The sequence below is a fragment of the Pongo pygmaeus genome, chromosome 18 (genome assembly GCF_028885625.2).
Source record: "Pongo pygmaeus isolate AG05252 chromosome 18, NHGRI_mPonPyg2-v2.0_pri, whole genome shotgun sequence".
In the NCBI taxonomy this organism is placed as follows: Eukaryota; Metazoa; Chordata; class Mammalia; order Primates; family Hominidae; genus Pongo; species Pongo pygmaeus.
This window is the reverse complement of record NC_072391.2, coordinates 47,314,928-47,341,325: the sequence shown is the minus strand read 5'-3', so window position 1 is coordinate 47,341,325 and position 26,398 is coordinate 47,314,928. Positions and strand designations below refer to the sequence as shown.

Below are 26,398 nucleotides of genomic sequence, written 5' to 3'. Positions count from 1 at the left end.
CTAACAGTCAAACTGCAAACCCAAACATCCTGCAATGAGTAAATGGATAAACAAATTTTCATATATTCACACAACAGAAAATTACTCAGCAGTAAAAAGGAACAGATCACTGCTAACACACAACATGAATGAATATCCGAGATGGCAAGGAGAGTGAAAGACCCACCCACAAAAGACACATTCAGCACGTTTCCATTTATATGAAACTTCAGAAATGATGAAACTAATCTACAGTGACAGACAGCAAGACAGCGGTTGCCTCTAGGGAGGCCGCTGATTGGAAAGGGGCACACAGGAACCTTCTGGGGGCTGAGGAGATTCTAAATCTCCCTCTGGGTGCTGGTTATACAGGCGAGTGCCTAAGTACACTCATTACCCTGTACATTGAAGGTTTGTGCACTTGTCTGTATGTAAATTACCCGTCCATTTTTAAATGGGTACTGAGGGATACCCGTTTGCATATGCAGGAGGGCATGGTGCTGGATGCTCAGTAGATTCAGGAAACAGAACAGATCTGACCTGGCCCAGTGGGCGAGAGGCTGATGAGACACATGCTCAAACCCTGAGGAAAGCACGGCGTGGAGATGGAGCCGCTGGGGGAGATATCGGGGGCCAAGGGGAAGGGGCATAGGAGGCAGGGCAAGTCCAGGGGAACGGCAGGTGGGGAGCGACCCACCCTGACCAACATTTCTGCAAGATGATCTCGGCTTGAGAAAAGGGGCGGCTTGGAGAGGGCACATGTGGATGCCTGGACACAGGAGAGGGGTTCCCCACTGCCTGCTGGGAGCTTATGGGGCCCTGGGCTTTCCAGCACCGGCCGTAGAGCAGGGAGTGTGTGCAGATAAACTGGCCATACAGCAGGGGCTGTGTGATAACGAACCCCGCAGTTTGATAATGAGAGGAGCACAGTAAACCCTGCCATTTGATAACCAAGGTTCCTCCTGTCCCACTGAGCAATACCTCCTGCCCTCCCAGGCCGCCCTCCCAGCTTTCTCCTTGGAAGATGTGGCGGTGAGTCTCTTCCCTGCTGCAGCCTCAGCACTGCCTCAAGCCAGCTGCTCCCCGCAGCCGCAGCCACCAGCCACCATTTGACACCCCACCCCCTCACGCTGTCTAGGAGGTCCCGGCAGGCAGGATCTGAGCACACACAGGTCAATGCTCCCTGGGATCCACACAGGCATCACCCAGGACTTTACACACACAGCCTCATGGCACTCCCTGGCAGCCCCACTGAGGAAGGGCCTGCTATCATCCCTCTGTAGAAGAAGGCACCAAGGCTCAGAGACACCACATTGCTGGTCCAAGCACACACAGCTATGAAAAGGCAGAGCCAGGATTCAAGCTCAGGTCTACCTGACTTCACAACCCATGCTCCTGACCCTCCCTGGGAACAAGGACAAGCTTCCATGGGGACAGGCTGCCCCTAACCCCATTACAAGGTAATGAGCATAGTGGGTACCCTCACCCAAGATCTCCCAGCCCTGGCACACAGGGCTCCCAAGTCTGCTGAACAAACACCCTCTTTCTTTCAACTCCCCCAAAGAAGGGCAACCTTGAGCTTTCACAGCAACAGACAGGGAAGGCTGGTTTCTGCTCGGTAGAGGCGCCAGGGCACACAGCACAACCCCAATCCTTTCCTGTCCCTCTCAGCAACCCCCATCCTCTTCCCTGGTGCTAGGGACACAAAACTGACTTGGACATAGTTCCCTTTCATGCAAGTTCCTAGGCTGGGAGGAGCTAAGAGGTGCCCACCAAAGGCATGGCATAAAGCTCTGGGGAGAAGCTGGCAGGGCATGGTGGCTCACGCCTGTAATCCCAGTACTTTGGGAGGCTGAGGAGGGTGGATCACTTGAGGCCAGGAGTTCGAGACCAGCCTGGCCAACATGGTGAAACCCCGACTCTAACAAAAATACAAAAATTAGCCGGGCTTGATGGCGGGCGCTTGAATCCCAGCTACGCAGGAGGCTGAGGTGGAAGGAATACAAAAATTAGCCAGGCATGGTGGCGGGCACCTGAATCCCAGCTACTCAGGAGGCTGAAGTAGGAGGATCACTTAAGCCTAGGAAGCAAAGGTTGCAGTAAGCTGAGGTCACACTACTGCACTCCAGCCTGGGTGACAAAGTGAGACCCTGTCTCAAAAAAAAAAAAAAAAAAAAATCTGAGGAGAAGTACCCAGCACGGTCCAGGCATATGTGGCCCAGAGTTTAGGGGAGAAGGACCTCCTCCCCTGGGTAACAATGGGGGCTCAAGATGAGGCCATGAAACAGCCAGTAGGAGAGACTCAAACTGCAGCCAAAACGAAGCAGACAGTCAAGCTGTCAGTCAGCCAAGGGACAAATAACACTGAGCGCTGAGCAAACAGCTTGGCCCTGCCACACAAACCCAGATGTCGAGCCCTTACTGGGGGGAGGAAAGCCCCAGCACCCACTGGGCTTGGAACTCTGGGCACGTCTCTGTAGGGGCCAGGGGGTATGAGAACAAAAACCACTGTCCATGCCACAGTCACCTCTTCCTTCCCCTAAGGTCAGGGGTTCACGGCACCGGGAGGAGCCCTGGGAGGGTCTGAGCAATCGGGCTGGCCACTTGTTGCCAGCCTCGCCTATCGTCCTGGCGGGATGAAGAGGAGCCTTCAGGAAGGTCCTGCTATTATTCCTCTCTGAGAGCTCTGGAGTCAGGGGCTCCAGGGAGAGACTTTGGCGGAGCTAGGGGACCCTGGTGGCTCAGGGAGCCCCTCTGTAAAGTCAGGAGATGTGGCCCACTCTGCTGGGAGCCCGTGAGGGGCTGTGAGAAATGCCGACAAGGCACATGGTGGGTGCTTGGTGCAAGCCAGCAGGGAGGAGGCCAGCCAGACGTTCTCCCCGCTCTAAACCCTAGATCCATAGGCTCTGTGACGTGCCTGCCCCTCCTTCAAACACCTTCCATGGCTTGCCTGTGCCTCCAGAGGCAAGTCCTGCCTCCTCCTCCTGCCTCTCGGGGACCCCCACCTGGCCAAACTCACTTTTCCATCCTTATCTCCCTCCTGCTACCCAGCTGCCTGACTCTTCCATGCCTTTGCTCAGGCCTTAGTGTCCCTGGAATGCTCAAAATGCTACCCATCCCGCCAGGTACAGGTGCCGCCTCTACCAGGAAGCCTTCCCCAGTGCCCCACCACCACCTCCTCTAGGCCACAATGCCACAGACCTCTCCATAGAGGATGTCATGTCCACTTTTGGTAACAGCTCCCTGTTTCTATGGGGAACCAGCCCTGCAGGGGTGGACTCACAACTAGTGTATATTGAGGAATGGGTGTGAGACTCAGGTGGTCCCGTGAAATTCACTTCCGGGACTTTTGATGGGACTGTGGGAAAGTGTTCTCATTCACTTGGCAGTAGGTGTGAGCTATGAGTCACTGGGGCCATCTTTGCCACAGTGGCAGTCAGCCTCCAGTGACCCTTGTCCCCTGGCACTCATGTCCGTGAATGGTCCCCTCCTACACCACCTGTGTGACCAATAAAATATCGTGGAAACCACAATGTGTGGCTTCTGAGATCATGAAAGATACCGCAGCTTCCACTCAACTTTCCTTTGGATCACTCCCTCTAGGGGAAGCCAGACACCATGGCTCAAGGACACTCAAGCAGCCCCAAGAAGGGATCTGTGTTCGAGGAACTGAGGTCTCCCACCAGCAGCCAGCACCAACCCACCCTGCATGTGACAAAGCCACCTTGGAGGCAGACCCTCCAGCCCCAGTCAAGCCTTTAGATGACTGCAGCTTGATTGCAACCTCATCAGAGAACCCCAGCCAGAAGCACCCAGCTCAGCCTGAACTCCTGACCTACAGAAATTATGAGGTAATTGGAGTAATTTGTTACACAGCAAAAGATTACAAATACAACCTCTCTGTGGAAGAACTGGCCTGAAAAGGAAGCCAAGACAGAGAAATGGAGAGAGAAGCAGAGTCTTCATGATACCATTTGAGCCCCTGGATCCAGCCATGCCTGAATCCCCACAAAGTCTCAAGTCCTCTCTTTCTCCCTTTCCCTTTGGTTAGAGTGGGTTTCTGGTACTTGCAGCTCAAAGAACCTGAACTTATTCATGCAGCACCCTCCCTGCTCAGGAGTGACTGAAGGTCCTGTCTTCGCCTCCATCAGACCCATCTGGCTGGGGGCAAGGACCACCTCTCCCCAGCACCCACAGGCCCTCACGACATTTCTGCCAGATTGACCTGTACCCAGATACTCCCAACAATAACACAGTGCAGAAACATGGCACCCACTCGGTGCAGCCAGCAGTGTGAGCACCCCGTCCCGCTCACCCCATGTGGGAGGACAGAGCAGGGCTGACTCCGTGTGGTTTCACGCCCCCCAGCTCTTCCACACTTGGGACTGAGGTGAGCTCCCCAGGGAGAGGGACTCGCAGAGGCAGCACAGCTCGATGGAGACACTCCCCCTCCTCCCAGATGCATCTTTCACACTGGGAGGCGGGGAACATTCCAGTGCATCCACCCACCTCCTCCAGGTCTCTGCCCACATCTCTTCTCAGCTGTGGGCTCAGGGATGTGCAGGGATCTGTTCCTTTCTCAGGCTAGGAACATAAGAAAATGCCCAGGTCCACCAGCACCTTCTGACCCCTAATCAGTCCTAAGGGGTGGCCTGGGGTAAGCCCCAAAGCCACTCCAAATGAACACATATTCTAAGTAAACAGCATCTTTCCCATTAAACCCGTCACCCCGCGGCTACTGCCTCTCCTAAATCGCTGCTGCTTGGCTGAGTTCCAATGCCAGAACAAGGAAAGATGAACAGCCCGACTTCATGTAAGTGACACAGCCCACTCAAGGGCAGGGGCCTGACTCCCATGATCCCCAGGGCCCTGATCTCTGCCAGGCCTGGGAGACGGGGCTTCGGAGAAGGAAAGGGGCAGTTGGGGTCATGGTGTGTTGAGTAACAGCAGAGAATCCTAAAAGAACAGATGTGAAAGCAACCGCCCTGCCAACCAAAAGCCCTTATTTCCTTTGAAAAACTTGGCAGCTGGGCCGCACCAGAGGCCGCCTGTCCTTCCCTGCACCCGGCCCAGTGTGACCCATGGACAGGCAGGGAGGAAGGCCACGTCCCTCCCACCAGATCCTCAAAGGGGGCTTCAGACATACCACAAATTGAAAATAGCAGCTCCTAGAACTGCATGTGAAGTGTGACCCCTTTCTTTTTTAACGATGTCACAGGGATGCCTGTATTTTTTTGCATACAAGAAAATCGGGAAGAAAATGTCCCAAATCTTAGGAGTTATCACTAGGTGATAGAATTTGGCACAGTTTTACTTTAATATTTATCTTTTGGTTTAGATCTGCTTTTCAATTTTTCTCTAATGAAAATATACTTCCCACATAATTAACAGAGGAGGAAAACCAGCTACAATCAAGAAAAAGCAAGAATAATGAAAAACAATGCCCTGAGACGGGTAGTTTTCCACCCAGCACCAAACTAGGCACCACTTGTAACAGGGTGAATACGGAAGGTTTTTACTATAACTAAAAATACTACCTTAAGGGTTGGGCGTGGTGGCTCATGCTTATAATTCCAGCACTTTGGGAGACCAAGACAGGAAGATCAGGAGGATCACTTGAGCCCAGGAGTTCAAGGCCAGCTGGCGCAACAGAGTGAAACCTCGTCTCTACAAAAAAAATTAGCCTGAGCTGGTGGTGGGCGCCTGTGGTCCCAGCTACTTGGGAGGCTGAGGTAGGAGGATTGCTTGAGCCTGGAGGTCAAGGCTGCAGTGAGCTGTAATTGAGCCACTGCACTCTAGCCTGGGCGACAGAGAGGGACCATGTCTCAAAAAAAAAAAAAAAAAAAAAAAAAAAACTACTACCTTAAAGTCATTGAATATCAATGACTGCCAGTATTACAAAAGGAAATTCACCAGACCACATGTGCCTCCCAGAAATTTCCAATAGCATCTCCAATGTGCTGTTGTGTGAAAAAAATCAAAACTGAATTAGATCAAGCCTCTGGATACAACTATGAATTTATAGGATTCAGGGGACAAGGAGCATGCTACACATTATAGGAAGCTCTCCTACAGGTAAAGGGACCCAGCTTCAACAAAAACACCGCATGGAAGACAGAGAGAATGAATGAGTACCAGTCCTACAGATGAAAAACTGAAGAAACGTATCACAGTCTCATCATGCAGACCTCATTCGGATCCTCATTATTATTATTTTTTAAAGAGACAGGGGCTCTCTCTGTCACCCAGGCTGGAGTGCAGTGGTGCAGTCATAGCTCACCGCAGCCTCCAACTCCTGACCTCAAGTAATCCTCCTGCCTCAGCCTCTCGAGTAGCTTGGAGGTTACATTACAAGTGCATGCCACCATGCCTGGCTCTGGATCCTGATTTTAAAAAGCTAATATTAATATATAGGCCTGGCACGGTGGCTCACGTCCCTAATCCCAGCACACTGGGAGGCCGAGGCAAGCATATCACTTGAGTCCAGAAGTTCAAGACCAGCCTGGGCAACGTGGTGAAATCCCATCTCTACAAAAAATACAAAAAAATTAGCCTGGTGTGTTGGTGCATGCCTGTGGTCCCAGCTATTAGGGAGGCTGAGGTGGGGGGTTCACCTGAGCCTGGGAGGTGGAGGTTGCAGTGGACCGAAATCACATCACTGCACTCTAGCCTGGGCAACAGACACCCTGTCTCAAAAACAAAACAAAACAAAAGATAAATCTAATATATAAAATATAAATAAATATATATATATATTTGACATTTACAAAACAATTGGAAGTTTGAACACCGAATGGATAGTTACGATCTTACAGAATTCTTGCTAATGTTTAGCAATATGTGTGGTAAAGTGTTTGTTTTTATTTTATTGTAAATTGATCAGTTATAATTGTATATATTTATGGGATACAAAGTGACGTTACATATATACAATGTAGAATGATGAAATGAAGCTAATTAACATATCACCTCAAGTATTTAGCACTGTTTGTGGTGAAAACATTTGAAATTACCCTCTTAGTAATTTTGAAATATACATCAACTATAGTCATCACGCTGTGCAATAGGTCTCAAAAAACTCATTCCTCCTAACTGAAACTTTGTATCCTTTGACTGACCTCTCCCTATCTCTCCCCATCCTACCCCTGCCCCCTTACCTACACACAGCCTCTGGTAACCACCCTTCCACTTGCTGCTTCTGAGTTCAATTGGATTTTTTTGTTGGTGGTGGTCTTTTGCATTTGTTTTGTTTTGTACAGGTGGGGTGCTTTGTTGCTCATGCGTTTTGAACTCCTAGCCTCAAGCAATTCTCCCACCTCAGCCTCCCAAAGCCCTGAGATGACAGGCGTGAGCCACCGCACACAGCCTAGATTTCTTAGATTCCACACATAAGTGAGATCGTGCAGTATTTGTCCTTCTGTGCCTAGCTTATTTTACTTAGTGTAATGTCCATTAGGTTCACCCATGTTGTTCCTTCTTTCTTAAGGCTAAATAATATCTCATTGTGTATATATGTCACATTTTCTTCATCCATTAATGGACACTTGTTTCTAGATCTTGGCTATTAGGAATAATGCTGCAATGATTATGGGAGTGCAGATATCTCTTTGACATGCTGCTTTCAAATCCTTTGGATATGTACCCACAAGTGGAAGGAAGGGAAGTTCCTACTATTTTCCATAATGGCTGTGCTAATTTGCATTCCCACCAAGAGTGCTCAAGGGTTTCCTTTTCTCCACATTATCTCCAACACCTCTTTTTTTTTTCTTTTTTTTTTGGGACAGGGTCTTGCCCAAGCTGGAGTGCAGTGATGTGATCATAGCTCACTGCAGCCTCTGAATTCTGGGCTCAAGTGGTCCTCCCACCTCAGCCTCCTGACTAGATAGAACTACAGGTGCACGCTGCCACACCTGGCTTGTTTTTTTATTTTTTGTAGAGATGGGTTCTCCCTATGTTGCCCAGGCTGGTCTCAAACTCCCAGGCTCAAGCAATCCTCCTGCCTTAGCCTCCCGAAGTGCTGGAATTACAGGCGTGAGCCACCACGCCTGGCTCCTCTTGTCTTTTTAATAATAGCCATTCTAACAGGTGTGAGGTGATACCTCACTGTGGTTTTAATTTGCATTTCCCTAATGATTAGTAATATTGAACATTTTTCAGTATACCTGTTGGTCATTTGTATGGGTTCTTTTGAAAAATGTCTATTCAGGTCCTTTGCCCATTTTTTAAATGGGTTTGTTGTTGTTGTTGCTGTTATTGAGTTCCTTATCTATTTTGGATATTAACTTCTTATCAGATGTTTGGCTTGCAAATATTTTCTCCCAGTCTATAGGTTGTCTCTTCTGTTACCTGTTTTCTTTGCCATGCAGAGGCTTTTAAGTTCGACACCATCCCATTTGTCTATTTTTGCTTTTGTTGCATGAGATTTTGGAGTCAAAAATAATAATAATAATAATTGCCCAGACCAGTATCACATAGCTTTTTCCCTATGTTTTCTTCTAGTAGTTCTATAGTTTCAGGTCTTATGTTTAAGTCTTCAGTCCATTTTGAGTTGTTTTTTATATGTAAGGATCTAATTTCATCCTCCTGCATGTGAAAACCCAGTCTTCTCAACACCATTTATTGAAGAGGCTATCCTTTTCCCATAGTGTGTCCTTGGCATCTTTGTCAAAAAAATCAATGGACTGGACAGGCACGGTGGCCCATGCCTGTGATCCTAGCATTTTGGGAGGCCGAGGCAGGCAGAGCCCTTGAGCTCAGGAGTTCGAGACCAGCCTGGGCAGCATGTTGAAACCCCATCTCTACAAAAAATACAAAAATTAGCCAAAGGTGGCATGCACCTGTTGTCCCAGTGACTCAGGAGGCTGAAGTAGGGGCATGGCTTGAGCATGGGAGGCGGAGTTTGCAGTGAGCCAAGATCCCACCACTGCACTCCAGGCTAGGTGACAGAGTGAGACACTAAACAACAAACAAACAAACAAATCATTGGGCTGTAAATATATTCATGGCTTCATTTCTGAGCTCTCTATCCTGTTCCATTGGTTGATACGTCTTTTTTTTTTTTTTTTTTTTTTTTTTTTTTTTCAGAAACAGGGTCTTATGGGCCAGGCATGGTAGCTCATGCCTGTAATCCCAGCACTTTGGATGGCCCTATTTCTATAAAAAATAAATTATAAATATATATATATTTTTTAATTGGCTCACTCTGTCACCTAGGCTGATGTATGGTGGCACAATCATAGCTCACTGCAGCCTCAAGCTCCTAGGCTCATGCAATCCTCCCACCTCAGCCTCCCAAGTAGCTGGGACGGCAGGCTCCTGCAACCACATTCAGCAAATCTTTAATTTTTTTTTTTTGTAGAGACAATGTCTTGCTATGTCGCCCAGGCTAGCTTCAAACTTCTGGCCTCAAGCAATCCTCCCACCTCGGCCTCCCAAAATGCTAGAATTATGGGCATGAGCCACCATGCCTAGCCCAATGTGTCTATTTTTACGCCAGTACAATTCTATTTTAATTACTGTAGCTCATAATATATTTTGAAATTAGGTAGTGTGATGCCTTCAGCTTTGATCTTCTTGCTCAAGATCACTTTAGCTATTTGGGGTCTTTTGTGGTTTCACCTGAATTTTAGAATTGTTTTTTCTTTTGTTTTGGTGGGGGGTGGGGGCGGGGGGCAGGGAGACACAGCTTTTGGTATAAACCAAAGGTGTGTTCCCTGTTTTTTCTTTTTCTGTGAGAAGTCACTGGAATGTTGACAAAGGCTGCATTGAATAGCTTTGGGTAGTATGGACATTTGCACGATATTAATTCTTCCAATCCATGAACATGGATAAAATCCCATCTATTTGTATCTTATTCCATTTCTTGGTTCATTGTTTTATAGATTTCAGCATACAGCTCTTTCATCTTCTTGGTTGAATTTATTCCTAAGTATTTTTTTGCGTGGGTATTGTGAATGGGATTATCTTCTTGATTTCTTTTTCAGATAGTTAGCTAACCTACAGAAACATGACTGATTTTTGTGTGTTGACTTCACAACTTCACTGTGTTAGTTTATTAGTTCTAACAGTTCTTTGGTGATTGTGTGTTTTCTAAGCATCTTATCTTTTAGTAACGTAGACTACCATTCTCACAGATGAAGTGACAGGGTGCCTGGAGGGGGCTGTGTGTGGGAGGAGAGGCAGCTCCCAGAGGCCATGGGCTGGAGCCTGCGGAAGCAGAGGCAGGGGTGCATGGGGTGGCGTGCCGGTGCGCTGCCCTGTCTGCTGCTGTGTCTGTTGGCTTGTTCATAATGAAATGTCAAAACCTTGTCACTGAAAGCACTCTGGGATCTGCCATCTCCTCCGTGTCTCACACAGCGAAGGAGTCGTTTTTAGCCCCTTCCTACAGATGAGGATCCTGTGGTCTTGAGAGGGAAAGTAACTCCCCTGAGATCTCAGGGTCAGAAACACAGATCCAGCCTCAACCCTGCTCCTGACTGGAGAGAGACAGACAGAGAGAGACAGACAGAGAGAGACAGAGACAGACAGATAAACAGACACACAGAGAAAGGCAGTTAGAGACAGACAAGGACAAAGAGACACACACAAGTTCTTCCTGAGGTCCCCTCCTGCTGGAAGCAAAGGAGGCTCCAGGCTCTGGCCTCCAGTCCCCACCAGCATGTAGCAGCAGACGCCGCCGCCTCCACCCCCACCTCAACCCACCTCACCACAGGAGCTTAAAGGCTTCCAGTGCCAGCCTGGGCGGCGTCATTAGAACACACTCCTGGCAAAGCCCTCCCCCCGAGCCCCTCCCTGTCTCATCCTCTGACCACAAAAGAGTGGGCAGTGGAAAGCGCTCAGTGCCACAGACCTCCACACTCCCAGACGTGGTCCCACCACAAACCTGGGTCCAGCCTGAGGGCACCACAAAGGTAAGAAATGGACCCATTTTTGGCTGGGTGCGGTGGCTCACACCTATAATTCCAGCATTTTGGGAGGCCAAGGCAGGGGTGGATCACTTGAGGCCAGGAGTTTGAGACCAGCCTGGGCAACATGGTGAAACCATGTCTCTACTAAAAACACAAAAATTAGTTGGGCATGGTGGCACACGTCTGTAAATCCCAGCTACTCAGGAGGCTGAGACAGGAGAATCATTTGAACCCAGGAGGCGGAGGCTGCAGTGAGCCGACATTGTGCCACAGCACTCCAGCCCGGACGACAGAGCAAGACTCCATCTCAGAAAAAAAAAAAAAAAGAAAAGAAAGAAAGAAAAGAAAAGAAAAAGAAATGGACTCGTTTTAATTTACCCTAAAGAAACAGTCCCACTACATGCAAGGACTTAGCTACAGGCTGTTTAGTGCAGCTCTCTAACTGCGAAAATGCTGGAAACAACCGAAATGTCTGCAACAGGGGACAGAGAAAATCACACAGTAAACCTCCTGTGTCAAAGGCTGGGCTGCTGATGTCTGTAACACTTTAACCTCCCTGACCCCCAACTCCACACCCAAAGCCTGGGGCAGACAGAACTCCCCTTAGAGGACAATAAGGAAAGTTGTAATGCTCAACCTTTTTTCTTGTAATATGTTGAAAAAAGAAAAGAAGTCTGGAAGAATATACACCAATATGTTAATGGGTTACTTCAAGTTCCGATTCTATTAATAAGTTTTTTCCCCACCTTATTACTTATATTTTCTGATTTTTCATTACCTAAATGTGAATTGTTTCTATACTTTAAAAAATGAAAACCATTTAAAAATAAGAAATGAGCTTTTTCCTCCTCCTGGGAATGGAGCCCAGAGCCTTAGCCCAGGAGTCAGAAACTCTGGCTTCTAGTCCCAGCATTGCTATTGCTTGGTCAGGGGACCTCTGAGGGTCACTTCACCTCTCTAAGCCTCAGTTTCCCCATCTGTTGAACACCAAACTCACCAAGGTGAGCTCCTGCCATCTTCACTGAGCCTGTCCCCTCCTCTGTGAGATGATGACCTTAAGGCACAGCTACGAAGGCACACAAACAATGCCTACCCAGGCACACAATCAATGCCTACCCAGGCACACAAACAATGCCTACCCAGGCACACAATCAATGCCTACCCAGGCACACAATCAATGCCTGCCCAGTGGCTGCCTCCACCCCACACCCTGGGTCATGCCTATTGCCAGCCTTTGCTCAACCCATTCCTGCTGGCCCCGAAGCCAGGCTGGCGGGGGACCAGAGGCATTAGAAGCCAAGCACTGGAATGAAACCATCATGTCAGCCATGTGTGCAGAGCTCAGCCCTGCTCAACACTGACAAGTCCCATTCCTCCCGCTTCCACCCACCCTCCAGGAAGGTGGTCTAGCCCCATCTCACAGAGGAAGAACTGGGGGCTCGGCACAGAGAAAGGACTGCCTACCTACATACACCCAACCAGGAAAAAAAACAGCAGCCCGGGGGCTCCTCCTGCACCGTCCTCAAGGCGTGGTCAGCGAGCCACCCTGCACCCCTTCTTCAGGGCCAAGCACACAGTTGAGGCTGCAGGAGGGATGGACAGGGGCCTGGGACTGTGACAGGAGAGCAGGCTGGAGCCCCAAAGCTTCAGCTCCTCTTCCTCCTCGCCTGAAGCCCCCAGCCATTGCCCACACACACCAGGTGCTCAAATACTGGCTGAATCAAAGCAGTGCAATGCTATGCCCTCTGTGTGGGGGAGCAGGTCGGGGAAGGCGAGAACCCAAGCTTTGTGGCCCAGCACCCTGCGATCACTTCCTAGGACAGTGAACTTGGAGCCCCCGGAGGCCAGGCGGGGACAATGACAGGCAAGGCTGGCTGGCTAGGTGGGGACTGGGGCACACTAGAGGCCCGAGCTCTGGGTGAGGCGCCACCCTGCTGAGCTTCCACCAGTAGCTGCCATGCAGCAACGTGGCCAGAGGTACAGGCCTTCTAAGTTGGCAAAAGAAACTAGAAATCTGGGCTTTATGTAAAAATCTTGTGGTTTTCAAATGTTGATGATTAATTCAAAATAAACTTTAAGCACTTCTGCAGTCCTCCTCCCACGGCCCTGGACTCTGCGGTGTCCTGAGCAAGCCACTTCACCTCTCTGGGCTTCAACTGTGTCATCTGTAAAGTGGAGAAACAAGGCCTGTCCCTCAGGATCATGGCAACAGGAGATGGGACACACGATGCCCATACTAAAGATAACAAAAAGTGACAGCAACAATAACAGCTAATGTTCGATGAGTGCCAGAGGCTGTTTTAAGTACCAGGAAGTAATGTCATTTCATCATACCACAATCTCATAAGACAAGCATTTTTTTCTTTTTCTTTCTTTCTTTTTTAAATCAGGGTCTCGCTCTATCACCCAAACTAGAGTGCAATAGAGTGATCATAGCTCATTGCAGCCTTGAAGTCCTGGGCTCAAGTGATCCTCCTGCCTCAGCCTCTGGAGTAGCTGGGACCACAGGCATGTGCCACCACGCCTGGCAATTTTTTTTTTCTTTTTTTTGGGAAGAAACAGAATCTTGCTATGTTGCTCAAGCTAGTCTCAAACTCCTGGCCTAAAGTGTTCCTCCCGCCTTGGCCTCCCAAAGTGCTGGGATTACAGGTGTGAGCCACCTCACCTGGCAAGACAGGCATTTTTTAAAGCTGTATTTTGAAATACTTTCAAAAAACTTTCAGAAAAGTGATAAGTACAAAGAATTCTATACTTTTTAATCCAGATTTGCCTATTTGTACAATTTTGCCTCATTCTATTGTATATCTATACATTTACACTGTGCCCCTTTAGCCTTGCAAATTTCCGAAGATCAAGGGCTCATATAAACAGTTATCAGATCACTTAATGTTGATATAATACTTTAATCTACAGCCCATACCCAATTTTATCAACCATCCCAATGATGTGCTTTATACCTTTTTTCCCACCATATGCTCACATACTGCATTTTTAAAATTTAATTTTATTTGTTTTAAAATTGTTTATTTTTAAAAAATAGAGACAGAGTTTCACCACATTGTCTGAGCTGGTCTCAATCTCCTGACCTCAAGTGATCCACCCGCCTCAACCTCCCAAAGTGCTAGGATTAAATATGTGAGCCACTGCACCTGGCCACATACTGCATTTTAGGTTTTGTTTTGTTTTTTTTTCAGATAGAGTCTTGCTTTGTCCCCCAGTAGCTGGGACTACAGGCACAAGCCACCATGCCCGGCTAATTTTTTGTATTTTTAGGAGAGATGGGGTTTCAACATGTTGGCCAGGCTGGTCACGAACTCCTGAGCTCAAGTGATCTGCCCTCCTCGGCCTGAAATTACAGGCGTGAGCCACCCCGCCCGGCCAATTCATTTTGTTGTCACCTCTCTTCAGTGTCCTTTAACCTGGAGGTTAAATCCTTGGCCTTTGAGATAAGCACTCTTACTGTCCGCATTTTATAAGTGAGAAACTGAAGGCTCAGAGGGGTTGAAGCACTTGCCCAAAGTCACACAGCTACCAAACATTGAGCTGGGACTCAAGCCCAGGGGACTGTCTTTAGAGCTTGTGCTGCTCTTGTCCTCTAGGCCCAAGAGCTTCCAAAGAAAGACCTTTGTTGTTAACTGAACAGGGGCTCCCTCTGCAAATAGCTGCTCAAGGTGCCTCACTCAGCAGGTGGTCATTAACTGAAGGAGCACCCTTCTGTGCACACATGGGCTGGGCCTCAGGCTGCCCACTCCCCACGCCTGGCAATGGCCCTGGCCAGATGCCCACCACCCCCGCCCAGCAGGGCCCCACATAGCCATTTCCAGAGAAAGAATGTGCTTACCTGCAGAGGAGTCTCCCCACCTCCTGGCAAACTGGGCGATAACGAGAGCCTTAGAGGGCTGGGGCCAGCAGTGCCTGCCATGTTCTCCCCTTACAGTATAGTCCAGGCCCAATGTCCAGGTCCAAAAGGCAGAGCCTGAAGTCATAATTGCCTGCAGGCCACATCCCTAACCCACAGAGCAGGGCTCAGGGGGAATCCATGAGGTCAACTGTCTAAGAGGGGCCTGAGTACTTTGGTTTTGTTGTTGTTGTTGTTGTTGTTGTTGTTTCAGACAGAGTCTTGCTCTGTCGCCCAGAGCAAGCTGGAGTGCAGTGGCGCTATCTCGGCTCACTGCAACCTCTGCAGTGAGCCATTCTCATGCCTCAGCCTCCCAAGTAGCTGGGACTACAGGCACACACCATCACGCCCGGCTAATTTTTGAATTTTTAGTAGAGATGGGGTTTCATCATGTTGGCCAGGCTGGTCTCAAACTCCTGACTTCAAGCGATCTGCCCGCCTCAGCCTCCTAAAGGGCTAGGATTACAGGTGTGAGCCACTGCGCCCGGCCAAAGCCTGAGTATTTGCTAAGAGACACGATAGGACCATGTTGGAAGGGTTATAGGAAGAAGGCACAGCAAAGGGCAAGGCCTGGGAGGTGGGAATGGTGCAGGTTCTTAGGCAGAGAGCAGAAAGCATTCAAGGGGGCCACACACAGTCTGCAGTATCTGGGAAGAGGAGGCAGGACCCAGATAGCTTCCCAACCGCCATGAGCCACAGATCCCAGCAGACACACAGCGGAAGAGGTGACATGAAGCTCTGCCACTGACCAACAGGGCATCGTCCACCTGAGTCCCAGGCCGTTCTGTTAGGCTGTGAGGCTATTGTGTACTGAAATACCTCAAAATCCTGCAACCTCACCACGTGATATCCTGTCAAATTCAGAAACTGGCATCAGCCTCCAGACCTCATCTGCAAACCCAATTCTAAGATTCAGAAGCAGCAGAACTGCTCTTGAAAATTTACCAGAGCAAACACAAAGGGAATAAAGTTTTGCTTTTCTTCCTCATTGCCAACAATTTTGAAAACACAGAAAGCATGACTAAATAAGAAAATGATCTGTCCGCAAACTCCCCCAAAGATACCCTAAATTTTTATGCAGGGTATCTGTAAAAAGTAACGGCCCCTGCCTACCCTTCAATGCACAAAAGCACAGCCTGGCATGCCTGCAGTGTGAGTGCTTGGCGTCAAAGTGCATCCACTCGGTCTCCCCTACTGGCCATGGCAGGGCCCATGCCTAACTCAGCTCTCTGCCTCCTGCCCAGACAACAGGCCACCCTTTGCTGGATTCAGCAGGGATGGGGAGGAGGGGACATAGGTCTGTCTCCATCAGCAACATTCCTTTGTGTCCACCAAGAAGGGGGCTCCAAGAGGTGATGGTCAGGAGCAAAGCCCCAGGGCTCTTCTGGGTACGGGGTAGGAAGGGAAAGAGGGAGAGGTGGGCGGGGCAAGGGCAGGGAATGTGTGCTGCCCGCGCTGGGGCACTCACTAGGCCCACTTGATTCTGCATTTGGGGGTGGAGCTCAGGCTCACTGATGAGGACCCAAACCAGCTCCACCAAGACCACATGAGAACAGCCCAGCTCCTTGCTACTAGACCTGTGAGGACCTCCGCTTTCTCATCTGCAAATGGGACTGGTCGGGTCCTGCCTAACACGATTAAAGATACAAGGGATATGCAGTGGCTTTGTAAGGGCCTCGGAAATTGGAGGGCTCCCTGGGAGGGCCCAGCAGCCTCAGCTCTCCCTGCTCTCCTCTGTAAAAAGCCCAGAATTACCCATTCTTTTAAGCCCAAGGGCACTCAGGGCCTGTGTGGCTGCTGAGGGAAGAGGACCCAGCACCTGGGGATCCCGAATGAGCAGCGGGGAGGCAGCTTTAGAAGACCTGGTCCTGCGAGGCCAGGCTCCCAGCCACAGAAGACTGCTTCAGATGGAAAAGAAACTGAATAATAAAATCAGGAGTCAAAAAAAAGAAAGAAAGAAAGAAAGGCTGGGCACAGTGGCTCACACCTGTAATCTCAGCACTTTGGGAGGCTGAGGCAGGAGGATCACTTGAGCCCAGGAGTTCAAGACTAGCCTGGACAACATAGTGAGACCATGTGTCTACCAAAAAAAAAAAATTTTTTTTCAATAAATTAGCCAGGCATGGTGGCGCACACCAGTAATCCCAGCTGCCACTTGGGAGGCTGAGATGGGAGGATAACCTGAGCCTGGGAGGTGGGGGTTGCAGTGAGCCATGATTGTGCCATTACACTTCAGCCTGGAGGACAGAGCAAGGCCCTGCTTCAAGAAAAAAAAAAAAATCTTGCCTCCGCATATGGACCCAACTCACCATGTAGTGGGGAAGGGGGTTCTCACCTCTGCTCCCCAGGCCCAGTCAGCCACTCCTGTGGGGTCCCCCCATAGACCTGGAGTCTGACCCCTCCCCACAGCCTGTCCCCAGCTCCACAGCCCACAAACTCCCTTCTACAAGGGCACCTGCCCACGTTTGAAGGCATTCACTGAACCCGAGAACCCCCTCCTCTCAGGGCCCAAAGCCCCTGCCTAAGTCCCCACAGCTGTAGCCTCACCCGGAGTCCACTACAGTCCTGTTGGTCATGCATTCATTCATTCATTCATTCATTCAATCAATCTCTGGAGCATCGCTCTGGACCAGGCCTGAGGGGGCTTCAGCCGACCACACAGGGTATCCTGTTCCTCATTTTAAGGGCTCTACTTCTGTCCACGGTGCCCACGCGGTCATTTCCAGCTTCAGCTCTGGGACTCAGAATGGAGTTCCTGGCCTTTGAGGGAGGGGACCTGAGACATAAACCAGGAAAGGGAACAACCCCAATCCATGGAAAGGCTCCAGCCTCTCTCCCCCACCCAGAGTCGGCTCCCATTGTCACTTCCTCATGTGCAAGACGTCTGGGTTTCCCGGTTGGGGTCCGAGGCAGGGGCTAGGCCTGGCTCACTCTCCCATGGACCCTGGTCCCCTTTGGCCACCGAGGGGTCCTGCCCGCTGCTGGCTCCGGTGGGAGCGCTGCAAACCCACAGCCCGGTCCTGCGCCCACAGAGGCTGCTACCCTGTGCAGTGTTTGCTTCCAATAGGCCCCGCCGCCCCGAGCCAGCCCCCTTCTGCGCCCTAAGCCAGCCGGGCTCCACCATAGGGGTCTGGGGCCGGGCGGCCTCCCTCGGGTCTCAGTCTTGTCATCGGAAAGCGGGTGCCAGCTGGGGCAGCGTCTGGGAAGCGTGTCCTGGCCGTGCCCAGGGGAGGAGGTCGTGGCCCGAGGGAGGGGTCTCGGAGCATTTCCGACCCACCCGAGGACGAGCCGCCACCGCCGGGCACCCGCGAGGCCGGGGAAGGGCGGGCCGGGAGAGGGGCCACCCGCCCGCCTGTGTGGGGACCGCGCGGAGAGGGGCAGCGGCCACGGGCACCCCCGACCCCAGGCTCATCCCCGGCCCGCCCGCCGCGCTCCCCCGCGCCCCGCGCTCACCTGCCGCGCGCTCCCGCTCCACCGCCGCCCGAGTGGCAGCCCCAGTGGCCGCGGGCTGGCCCGGCACTCACCGCGGGCGGGGAAGGAGGAGCGGCCGCAGGCGCCCCCCGCTGGCCGCGTGTCCCAGGCCTGGGGCGCGGGGGCGGGAGCCGGGGCGGGGGGCTGGGGGCTGGGGGGCGCCCAGGAGGCCGCGTCCACCCTGCAAGCGCAGCTGCCCTCGTCCCGCCCCGCCCCAGCTCCCCTAGAACCGTGGGAAAGGCGCTGCCGCGGGAGGGAGCGGCCAGGCAAGCTCGGGGCGCCGCAGGAAGGAAAGGCGTCCCCGCAGGACCTTCTCCAGGTACCGCGCGCACGTGCTGGGGAGCGCCTGGCCGTCCCCACCCCCAGAGGGAAACACTTTCTAGCAAACTCTTCCAGTGTTTCTGCCCCAGGCCTCCCCTCCCCCTGCAGGAGCGCCCGTGTTTCTGGAAGGATCCACAGACGGCGGGCCAGTGCCCTCCTCCCAAGCCGGGGGAGCTTTGGTCCCGCCTTGCGTCTCACTCAGGCCTTAACCTCCTATGGCAGGGCTCAGGGGCGGGAGATGACGGCGACCACCCCTGTAGGTGTCCTCAGAAAGTAAATGTTGTAACCTCGTTGTGATCCCTGCAACCCAGGGTGGGGCCCCAGTGTTGGTAGAAAAAAAATCTGCTCTGTTTCCAAGAAACTCAGACAGGGTGAGCAAGAAAGCCTCCTGTGAGTCACCCTGGGAGGGGCAGAGGAGGCCGTCCGCGGGAGTAATCAAGTCTACGAGGGCATTTCTCACTCGCAGACCCCCATGAGTCCCGCCCTTTCCCACTGGTCTAAAGCTCCCTGGTACCCAGGAATTGGGGGTTCCCACTTCACTGAGAGGGGTTACAGAAGCACCTGTTATGCCCATTTCTCAGGTCCGACCCCCAAGGCCCTAGCAGGTCTTCGTAGAAAGGGCCAGAGAGTCTGTAGTTTACCAAGCACGCAGAGAATCTATGACAAACAGGTAGGAGAAAACGCTGATCTACTGGGAACCTATGGTGCGATCCTGGAGCCTGGTACCCCGGCTCACCCTAGAGGGGAGAGATCCTGGTGTGGGAGGGCGTTGCCGCCCCGCGGTGGGCCTGGAACCCAGCCCCAGGCCACCCACGTTGAAACCATGCTGAGAAATCAGATGGCCGAGGCTGGAAGGCGGAGCCTCTGATTACCACTCCAGATGGCGACAGGGAGGTCCCACCTGAGACTTACATCCCAGCAGCAGCAAGCCCTCTCGGCTTCCCGCGCTGATCAGGCCGCTCCTCTGGGCTCGTGCAGCCTCCGGGCATCAAGCATGGTGGCATCTGGCTCTCTGGGCCGGTGCGACTCCACTACTCATCGGCCTCCCCGTGGAGGGCCCTGGCCGGGTCACTGCAGCATCCTGAGGGCTCACTCCGGAAGATCTGAGCAGCTGGGGCCTCCCTGCGCCGGTAAGGGGAATCCCGGCAGCAGTGAAGAATGGGAATAGGATCATTAGCAGAGCCAGCTTCCGAAAGCACCGCCCACCCCCGGCAGCCCCACCCCTTCAGCAGAACCTTGAAAACGAAGAAACCCACCTGTTTCCCCAAGGCCTCCAGCACAGCCAGTGCCTCAGGGTCACGGTGACCTCTGCCAAGGTCAGCCCTGGAAAGAGAGAGGGGAGCGGAGCCTGCTATGGGGGAAGGGTCCTGCTGGGACCCACCCTCAGTGCTCTCCAAGCCAGGAGCCCTCAGCCCTTTCTGGTGTGTGGAACAGTGCTATGACTTCCCAGCCCGTCATCTGTGTGTCATCTTCAGGCAAATCTATGAGCAAGTCTCCTGACAGCAGACAGGAAAACAGAGCTGGAGAAAGTGAGTTACACACCGTGCCTGCATCACTGCTCCCATCAGAACCGTCGGGGCATATCCATCATCCCCATGGTCGTAATCGCCACTGTGGACCTGTCAGCGGGATCACCCCATTGGATACTCAGTCCTCAATAGGGGATTCTCAAATGGTAGCCAGCAACGGACTCACTCAGAGGTCTGGTGAAGGCACATATGGCTGGGCTCCACTCAGTTTCGAATTCAGCAGAACTGGGTCGGTACTGAGACTTAACTTCTGTCTCACTCCCAGGTTACGCTGATGCTGCTGGTCCTTGGCAGACTGGGTAGCGAGGCTCTAAGGCACTGGATTCCAAATAAGGCTGGAGTCCCATTCCCAGAGATTCTGGTCCTTGGGTGGGTCTGGGAATATGCAGTATTTTTAAAATCCAGGTGAATTTAATTTGTGACAAGGATGGCACTTCAAATCAGAAAGGAAAAGGAATGGCTTTTTTTTTTTTTTTTTTAAAGCCACAGCTGGATAAACTGGTGGCACGTGGTTGTGGTCCCAGCTACTCGGGAGGCTGAGGCAGGAGGATCGCTTGAGCCCAGGAGGTGGAGGCTGCAGTGAGTGGTGATCGCACCACTGCACCCTAGCCTGGGCAACATAGCAAGACATGGGCACACAGAACCACATCTGGTTATTTTGTTTGTTTGTAGAGATAGGGTCTCACTATTTTATCCAGGCTGGTCTCGAACTCCTGGGCACAAGTGATCCTCTTGCCTCAGCCTCCAAAGTGCTTGGATTAGAGGCATGAGCCACCCGCACCTGGCCTAAAAATATTTTTTTTTAATAAAAAAAAATTTTACACCAGCAGTGGCATGAGCTTGTAGTCCTACCTATTGGGAGGCCAAGGCAGGAAGATCCCTTGAGCCCAGGAGTTTGAGACCAGCCTGGGCAACATAACAAGACCCCTGTCTTTTTAAAAAAACAAAACAAAAACTAATAGAGGAGAGATATTTGTGTTTGAAAATGAAATCTATAAGAGGAATTATGTTAGTAATTTTGGAGTGGAGAAGTATGCATGGAAAATTGAATGCACACGGAAGAGCTGCTGTTGAAAGTTGCATGTCTCTGTCTAGATGAGGAAGTCTCCAGATGTCCACGTCTAATGTGTTTGTGATTTTGTTTGTTTGTTTGTTTGTTTATTTATTTATTGAGACAGAGTCTTACTCTGTCTCCCAGGCTGGAGTGCAGTGGAGCAATCTCAGCTCACTGCAACCTCCACCTCCCGGGTTCAAGCGATTTTCCTGCCTCAGCCTCCCAAGTAGCTGGGACTACAGGCGCCCACCACCATGCCCAGCTAATTTTCGTTATTTTTAGTAGAGACAGGATTTCACCATGTTGGCCATGCTGGTCTCGAACTCCTGACCTCAAATGATCCATCCACCTTGGCCTCCCAAAGTGCTGGGATTACAGGCATGAGCCACCACACCCGGCCGTGTTTATGATTTTAATTATCCACTGTGTTGATAAGCTCCAGAACGCAGTGACCTGGGGTCCCTCCTAACTTAACGAGTGCCCAGTGCCCACTGCTCCAGGGCACTCTGCATGTGTTGCCTGAGTCAAGTTTCTGCGGTGGGCAACAGTTTGGGGCTTTATTTCACTTGTGCAGCGAGAAGATTTAAAAATTTAAAATCAACCACAACAGAAGCTAAGAGTCGTGTATTTCGGCCACCTTAATCCTGCCCTTCACCAGGCAATGAGAACAATAGCCAAGTAGGAGAATATAAAAGTTTCCCGAGCGGTGCCTGTCCTTTCAGTCCTTTTATAGCCTCTTGATGCATCACTACGCAGAGCATGGCATTAGCCTCCTCAGCCAGATGGTCCTTGCTGCCTGTCCCAGAGGAAGGAGGAGCTCCCTCCTTTCCCACACTTTCTTCAGCGGTGCTCGCTACAGGACAGAAGCTCAGTGAGTGCCTAAGCACAGGCAATACTGTTCATGATTTTTTTTTTTTTTTTTGAGACAGAGTCTCTCTGTCGCCCAGGCTGGAGTGCAGTAGTGTGATCTTGGCTCACTGCAACCTCCACCTCCCCGGGTTCAAGCGATTCTCCTGCCTCAGCCTCAGGAGTAACTGGGATTACAGATGGCCCACCACCACCCCTGGCTGATATTTGTAGTTTTAGTAGAAATGGGTTTTCACCATGTTGGCCAGGCTGGTCTTTAACTCCTGACCTCAGGTGATCCACCCACCTTGGCCTCCCAAAGTGATGGGATTACAAGTGTGAGGCCCCGCGCTCAACCATAATTTTTAATTAGAAAGGGGAAGAAGGCCAGGTGGCTCATGCCTGTAATCCCAATACTTTGGGAGACTGAGGCGGGCAGATCACTTGAGGCCAGGAGTTCAGGACCAGCCTGGCCAACATGGTGGAACCCCATCTCTGCTAAAAAAAAAAAATACAAAAATTAGCCGGGTGTGGTGGTGCATGCCTGTAATCCCAGCTGCTTCAACCCGGGAGGTGGAGGTTGCAGTGAGCTGAAATTATGCCACTGCACTCCAGCCTGGGCAACAGAGTGAAACTCCATCTCAAAAGAAAAGAAAATTTAAGAAGCAGGTAAGAGTGCCAGTCCTTCCCCTACCCCAGCAGGAACCTGTAAGCCTTTTCTCTGGAAGAAGGTAAAATAGACAGTCTCTGAATTGGGGAATGCCAAGCCCAGCTGTGGGCAGCGCTACCCAACTGAAAACAGGAAAACTTTAAAGGCAAATTCACATGGAAGGCTGGGACACATGCCTCCCCCAACCTCACACTAGCCCTCTTCCCCCTCAGCTCCCAGGATGTTGGTGGCCCAGAGCCTTACCCCCAGGCTGGAGGAATTCTTTGGGGAACCCCACAGCCTGCTAATTCTTACAGAAGCACACCGCTGACTTAGCCATATTGATTGACAGAGCTTCCCCCCAGCTCTTAAATATGTGCAGGTAACCAGGAATCACCAGAAATCCATGGACAGCCTCAACCCCACAGAGAGTCCAAAACAACAAATGAGAAAAAAGCTAACAGGGACTATGCAAGTAGACAACAACCTAACAAAATTATACCATTCATATCCTCAGAGATTCCAAACCTATATTGTAACTAGGAAACAAAATTGGATACTATTTTTTTAACAAGGAACATCTGGGGCCAAGAAAAGGACTTGGAAAGTAAAAACATGATAACAGAAATTTAAAAACAACAGAAAGTTTGGAAGTGGAACAAAAAGTCAGAGATGTAAAATAGAGAAGAAAAGATAAAATGAGAGGATCAGTCCAGGAGATGCAATACCTGAATAATTATGGAGTTCCTGAGAAAACAGAAAGGAGGGGAAAAAAATAATTCCAGAAGTTTCCCAGGACTGAAGGACACGCAGTACCACATCAGATGCCCCATCACATCAAGTTCCCAGTGCAGTAGATGAAAACAGACTCGCCTAACTTTCATAATAGTGACATTTCAGAACACAAAGAGGAGATCCCAAAAGTTTCAAAAAGAAAGGTTACAACTAGCTTTAGACTTCTCACAACAACACTGGGAGTGATGAAGCAATGTTTTCAAATTCTGGAGGAAAGATGTTTTCAACTCAAGATTCTATATCCAGCCAAACTAACAATTGAGTGTAAATGAAGAACAAAAACATTTTCGGATGTCTACTGCCTGTGCACGCTTCCAGAAAGCTACTGGGGGATGAGCACCAATGAAAGGAAACAGTTTATCAAGAAAGAGGGAAACATAAGACACATAGGAGAGGAGCTGCCCCATGGGATGCATGGAGGAAAATTGTCATTCAGGATGAAGTTTGTGTGCTGGGCACAGCTGGCCAGAAACTCCAGGACAAGTGCCTCTGAGAAGATGACAGTGATAAAATACCTTATGTGCTAAGCATTTGGAGGGGCTTAGAACATTGGCATAGTTTAGGGTGAATTAGTAAACAACATGGAAAACAAAAACTCCAGGAAAAACAAAAAGAACTTGCACGGAAAAAGAAATATTACACAGTTCAGGCTGGGCACAGTGGCTCACACCTGTAATCCTAGCACTTTGGGAGGCCAAGGCGGGTGGATCACTTGAGGCCAGGGGTTTGAGGCCAGCCTGGCCAATATAGTAAAACCCCATCTGTACTAAAAATACAAAAATTAGCTGGGCATGGTGGTACATGCCTGTAATCCCAGCTACTCAGGAAGCTGAGGAGGGAGAATTGCTTGAATCCAGGAGGCGGAGGTTGCAGTGAGCTGAGATCATGCTGCTGCACTCCCACCTGGGCGACAGAGCAAGATTCTGTCTCAAAAAAAAAAAAAAAAAATCAGACAATGAGGCAGGGAGGATCACTAGGGCCCAGGAGGTTGAGGTTGCAGTGAGCCTTGATTGCACCACTGCACTCTAGCCTGGGCAACAGAGCAAGACCCTGCCTCAAAAAAAATTTAAAAAGATAAAGAAATATTACACAGCTCAGTTGATAAGAACAGCCCTTACACAGTCACTATAATGTGAACACTGAATATTGGGCTAAACAAAATTCATTTTAACTCTATTGGGAGGCTAGGGCACAGAAGTAGTTCAGGGGTGGCAGGAAGTCAACACAATTTCAAGAACTAAGAATCAAGAATCAAGACGTGGCAATAGAGGTCTATTATTTAGAGACATGGAGGTAAACACAGCACCTCAGAAAACCACAAAAAGTTGGAAATAGCTGCCTTAGAAGAGGGAGAAAGTAGAGGGAGGGACAGGGGACAAAGTGCTTGTAGTCCCAGCTGCTTGGGAGACTGAGGTGGGAGGATGGCTTGGGCCCAGGATCTCCAGACTACAGTGTGCTAATGATAGCACCTGTGAATAGCCACTGAACTGCAGCCTGGGTAACACAGCCAGACTCATGTATTTTAAAAAATAAAATAAAACACAATTTGTGTTTAAACTATGACAAAACTGGTGCCCTAGTCTTATCCACCTGCTTTCACCTGTCTTGGCAGGGCCCAGCCCACCTCCCCAGCGCCTCTGCAGCCCTCCCTGTGCCCTGCCGTGTTGCTTAAGCACCTGTCTCAACAGGCTTCCCTGTGCTGCCTGCTAACCTCACATCTCCCTGCAGAGACATCTTAGGCACTGACGCCTGGCACGTGAAAGCACAATTTTCTTACATTGGATTCTTAAAAACAAAGATGTGTGGCGTAACCCACCTTGTGACTATTTTGAAGGGTGCTGTGTAAAGCCACATTCCCGAAGCCACCTGCTGAGTGATTTAAGTACCAAAGTGGTTTACAATCTAAATTGAGCAATAACTCTTTTGAAAATTGATACACCATTTAAATAAGCCACTTGATACTTTTAATAACTCTCTCCTTTCCTTTCCTTTTAATGTTGACATTAAACATAAAGGCATTTTTACCTCTAGTCTCAGCTGTGCATTGGATGGTTCCTCTTCAACAAAATTTTACTCTCATGTTTTCAAATAGTAGTTACTTGCTTTAACACACACATGCACTTGCACACACATACATAATTACATATTGTCAATTTACAATACAAGAAAAAAGTTCCTCTGCAACACACACACACAAATTTATACTACTTCTCAAATGAATTATTAGATTATCGGTTTGGGTTTAACATGGTTTCTTTAGACAAGCAAGAAATATAAAGCATTTTACTTGAAAGGTTGAAAGGTGAAATTCTTCCAACTTCAAAGTCAAAGATTGCATTCCTAAACTAAACTGGTAAACACAGTACATCTCATAATGCACTAACTGAGCTGAGTGTGGTGGCACATGCCTGTCGTCCCAGCTACTTAGGAGGCCAAGGAAGGATCACTTAAGCCCAGCAGTTCGAGGCCAGCCTGGGCAACACAGGGAGAACCCCACTCCCGAAAAAAGACTTTTCCAAAGAATAAAAATCACAGAAGAAATTCTTTTTTTTTTTTTTTTTTGGCGGGGGACAGAGTCTTTGTCACTCAGGCTGGAGTGCAGCAGTGTGATCTTTGTTCACTGCCACCTCAGCCTCCCAGGTTCAAGCGATTCTCCTGCCTCAGCCTCCCGAGTAGCTGGGATTACAGGCACGTGCCACCACACCCAACTAATTTTTATATTTTTAGTAGAGACAGGGTTTCACCATTTTGGCGAGGCTGGTCTCGAACTCTTGATCTCAAGTGATCCACCCACCTCAGCCTCTCAAAGTGCTGGGATTACAGGTGTGAGCCATCACACCTGGCCAATTACAGCAGAAATTCTACAGTCACATAATGAGAGCCTAAGAAAGTGATTTTAAGGAAAATATCTCCTTAAAAACCTATCATTGCACTGCTCTGGCTTAGGGA

General features: G+C 50.1%; 1 protein-coding gene across 8 annotated transcripts in view; it reads right to left on the bottom strand.

Moving 5' to 3' along the window:
* ADCY7 (adenylate cyclase 7) overlaps positions 1 to 19,735 on the bottom strand; it is a 73,542-nt gene extending 53,807 nt beyond the window's left edge. For 3 of the 8 annotated variants that reach the window (XR_010124442.1, XM_063655029.1, XM_063655028.1), the window contains exon 1: positions 18,238 to 18,442. The gene's annotated coding sequence lies outside the window, so the exon portion shown is untranslated. Of the gene's footprint in view, positions 1 to 14,727; positions 15,151 to 17,331; positions 17,561 to 18,237; positions 18,443 to 18,786; positions 18,821 to 19,488 lie in introns of those variants that run through there. The other 5 variants (XM_054452915.2, XM_063655033.1, XM_063655034.1 and 2 more) reach the window with 5 other exon arrangements.
* Between the last annotated feature and the right edge of the window lie 6,663 nt (positions 19,736 to 26,398).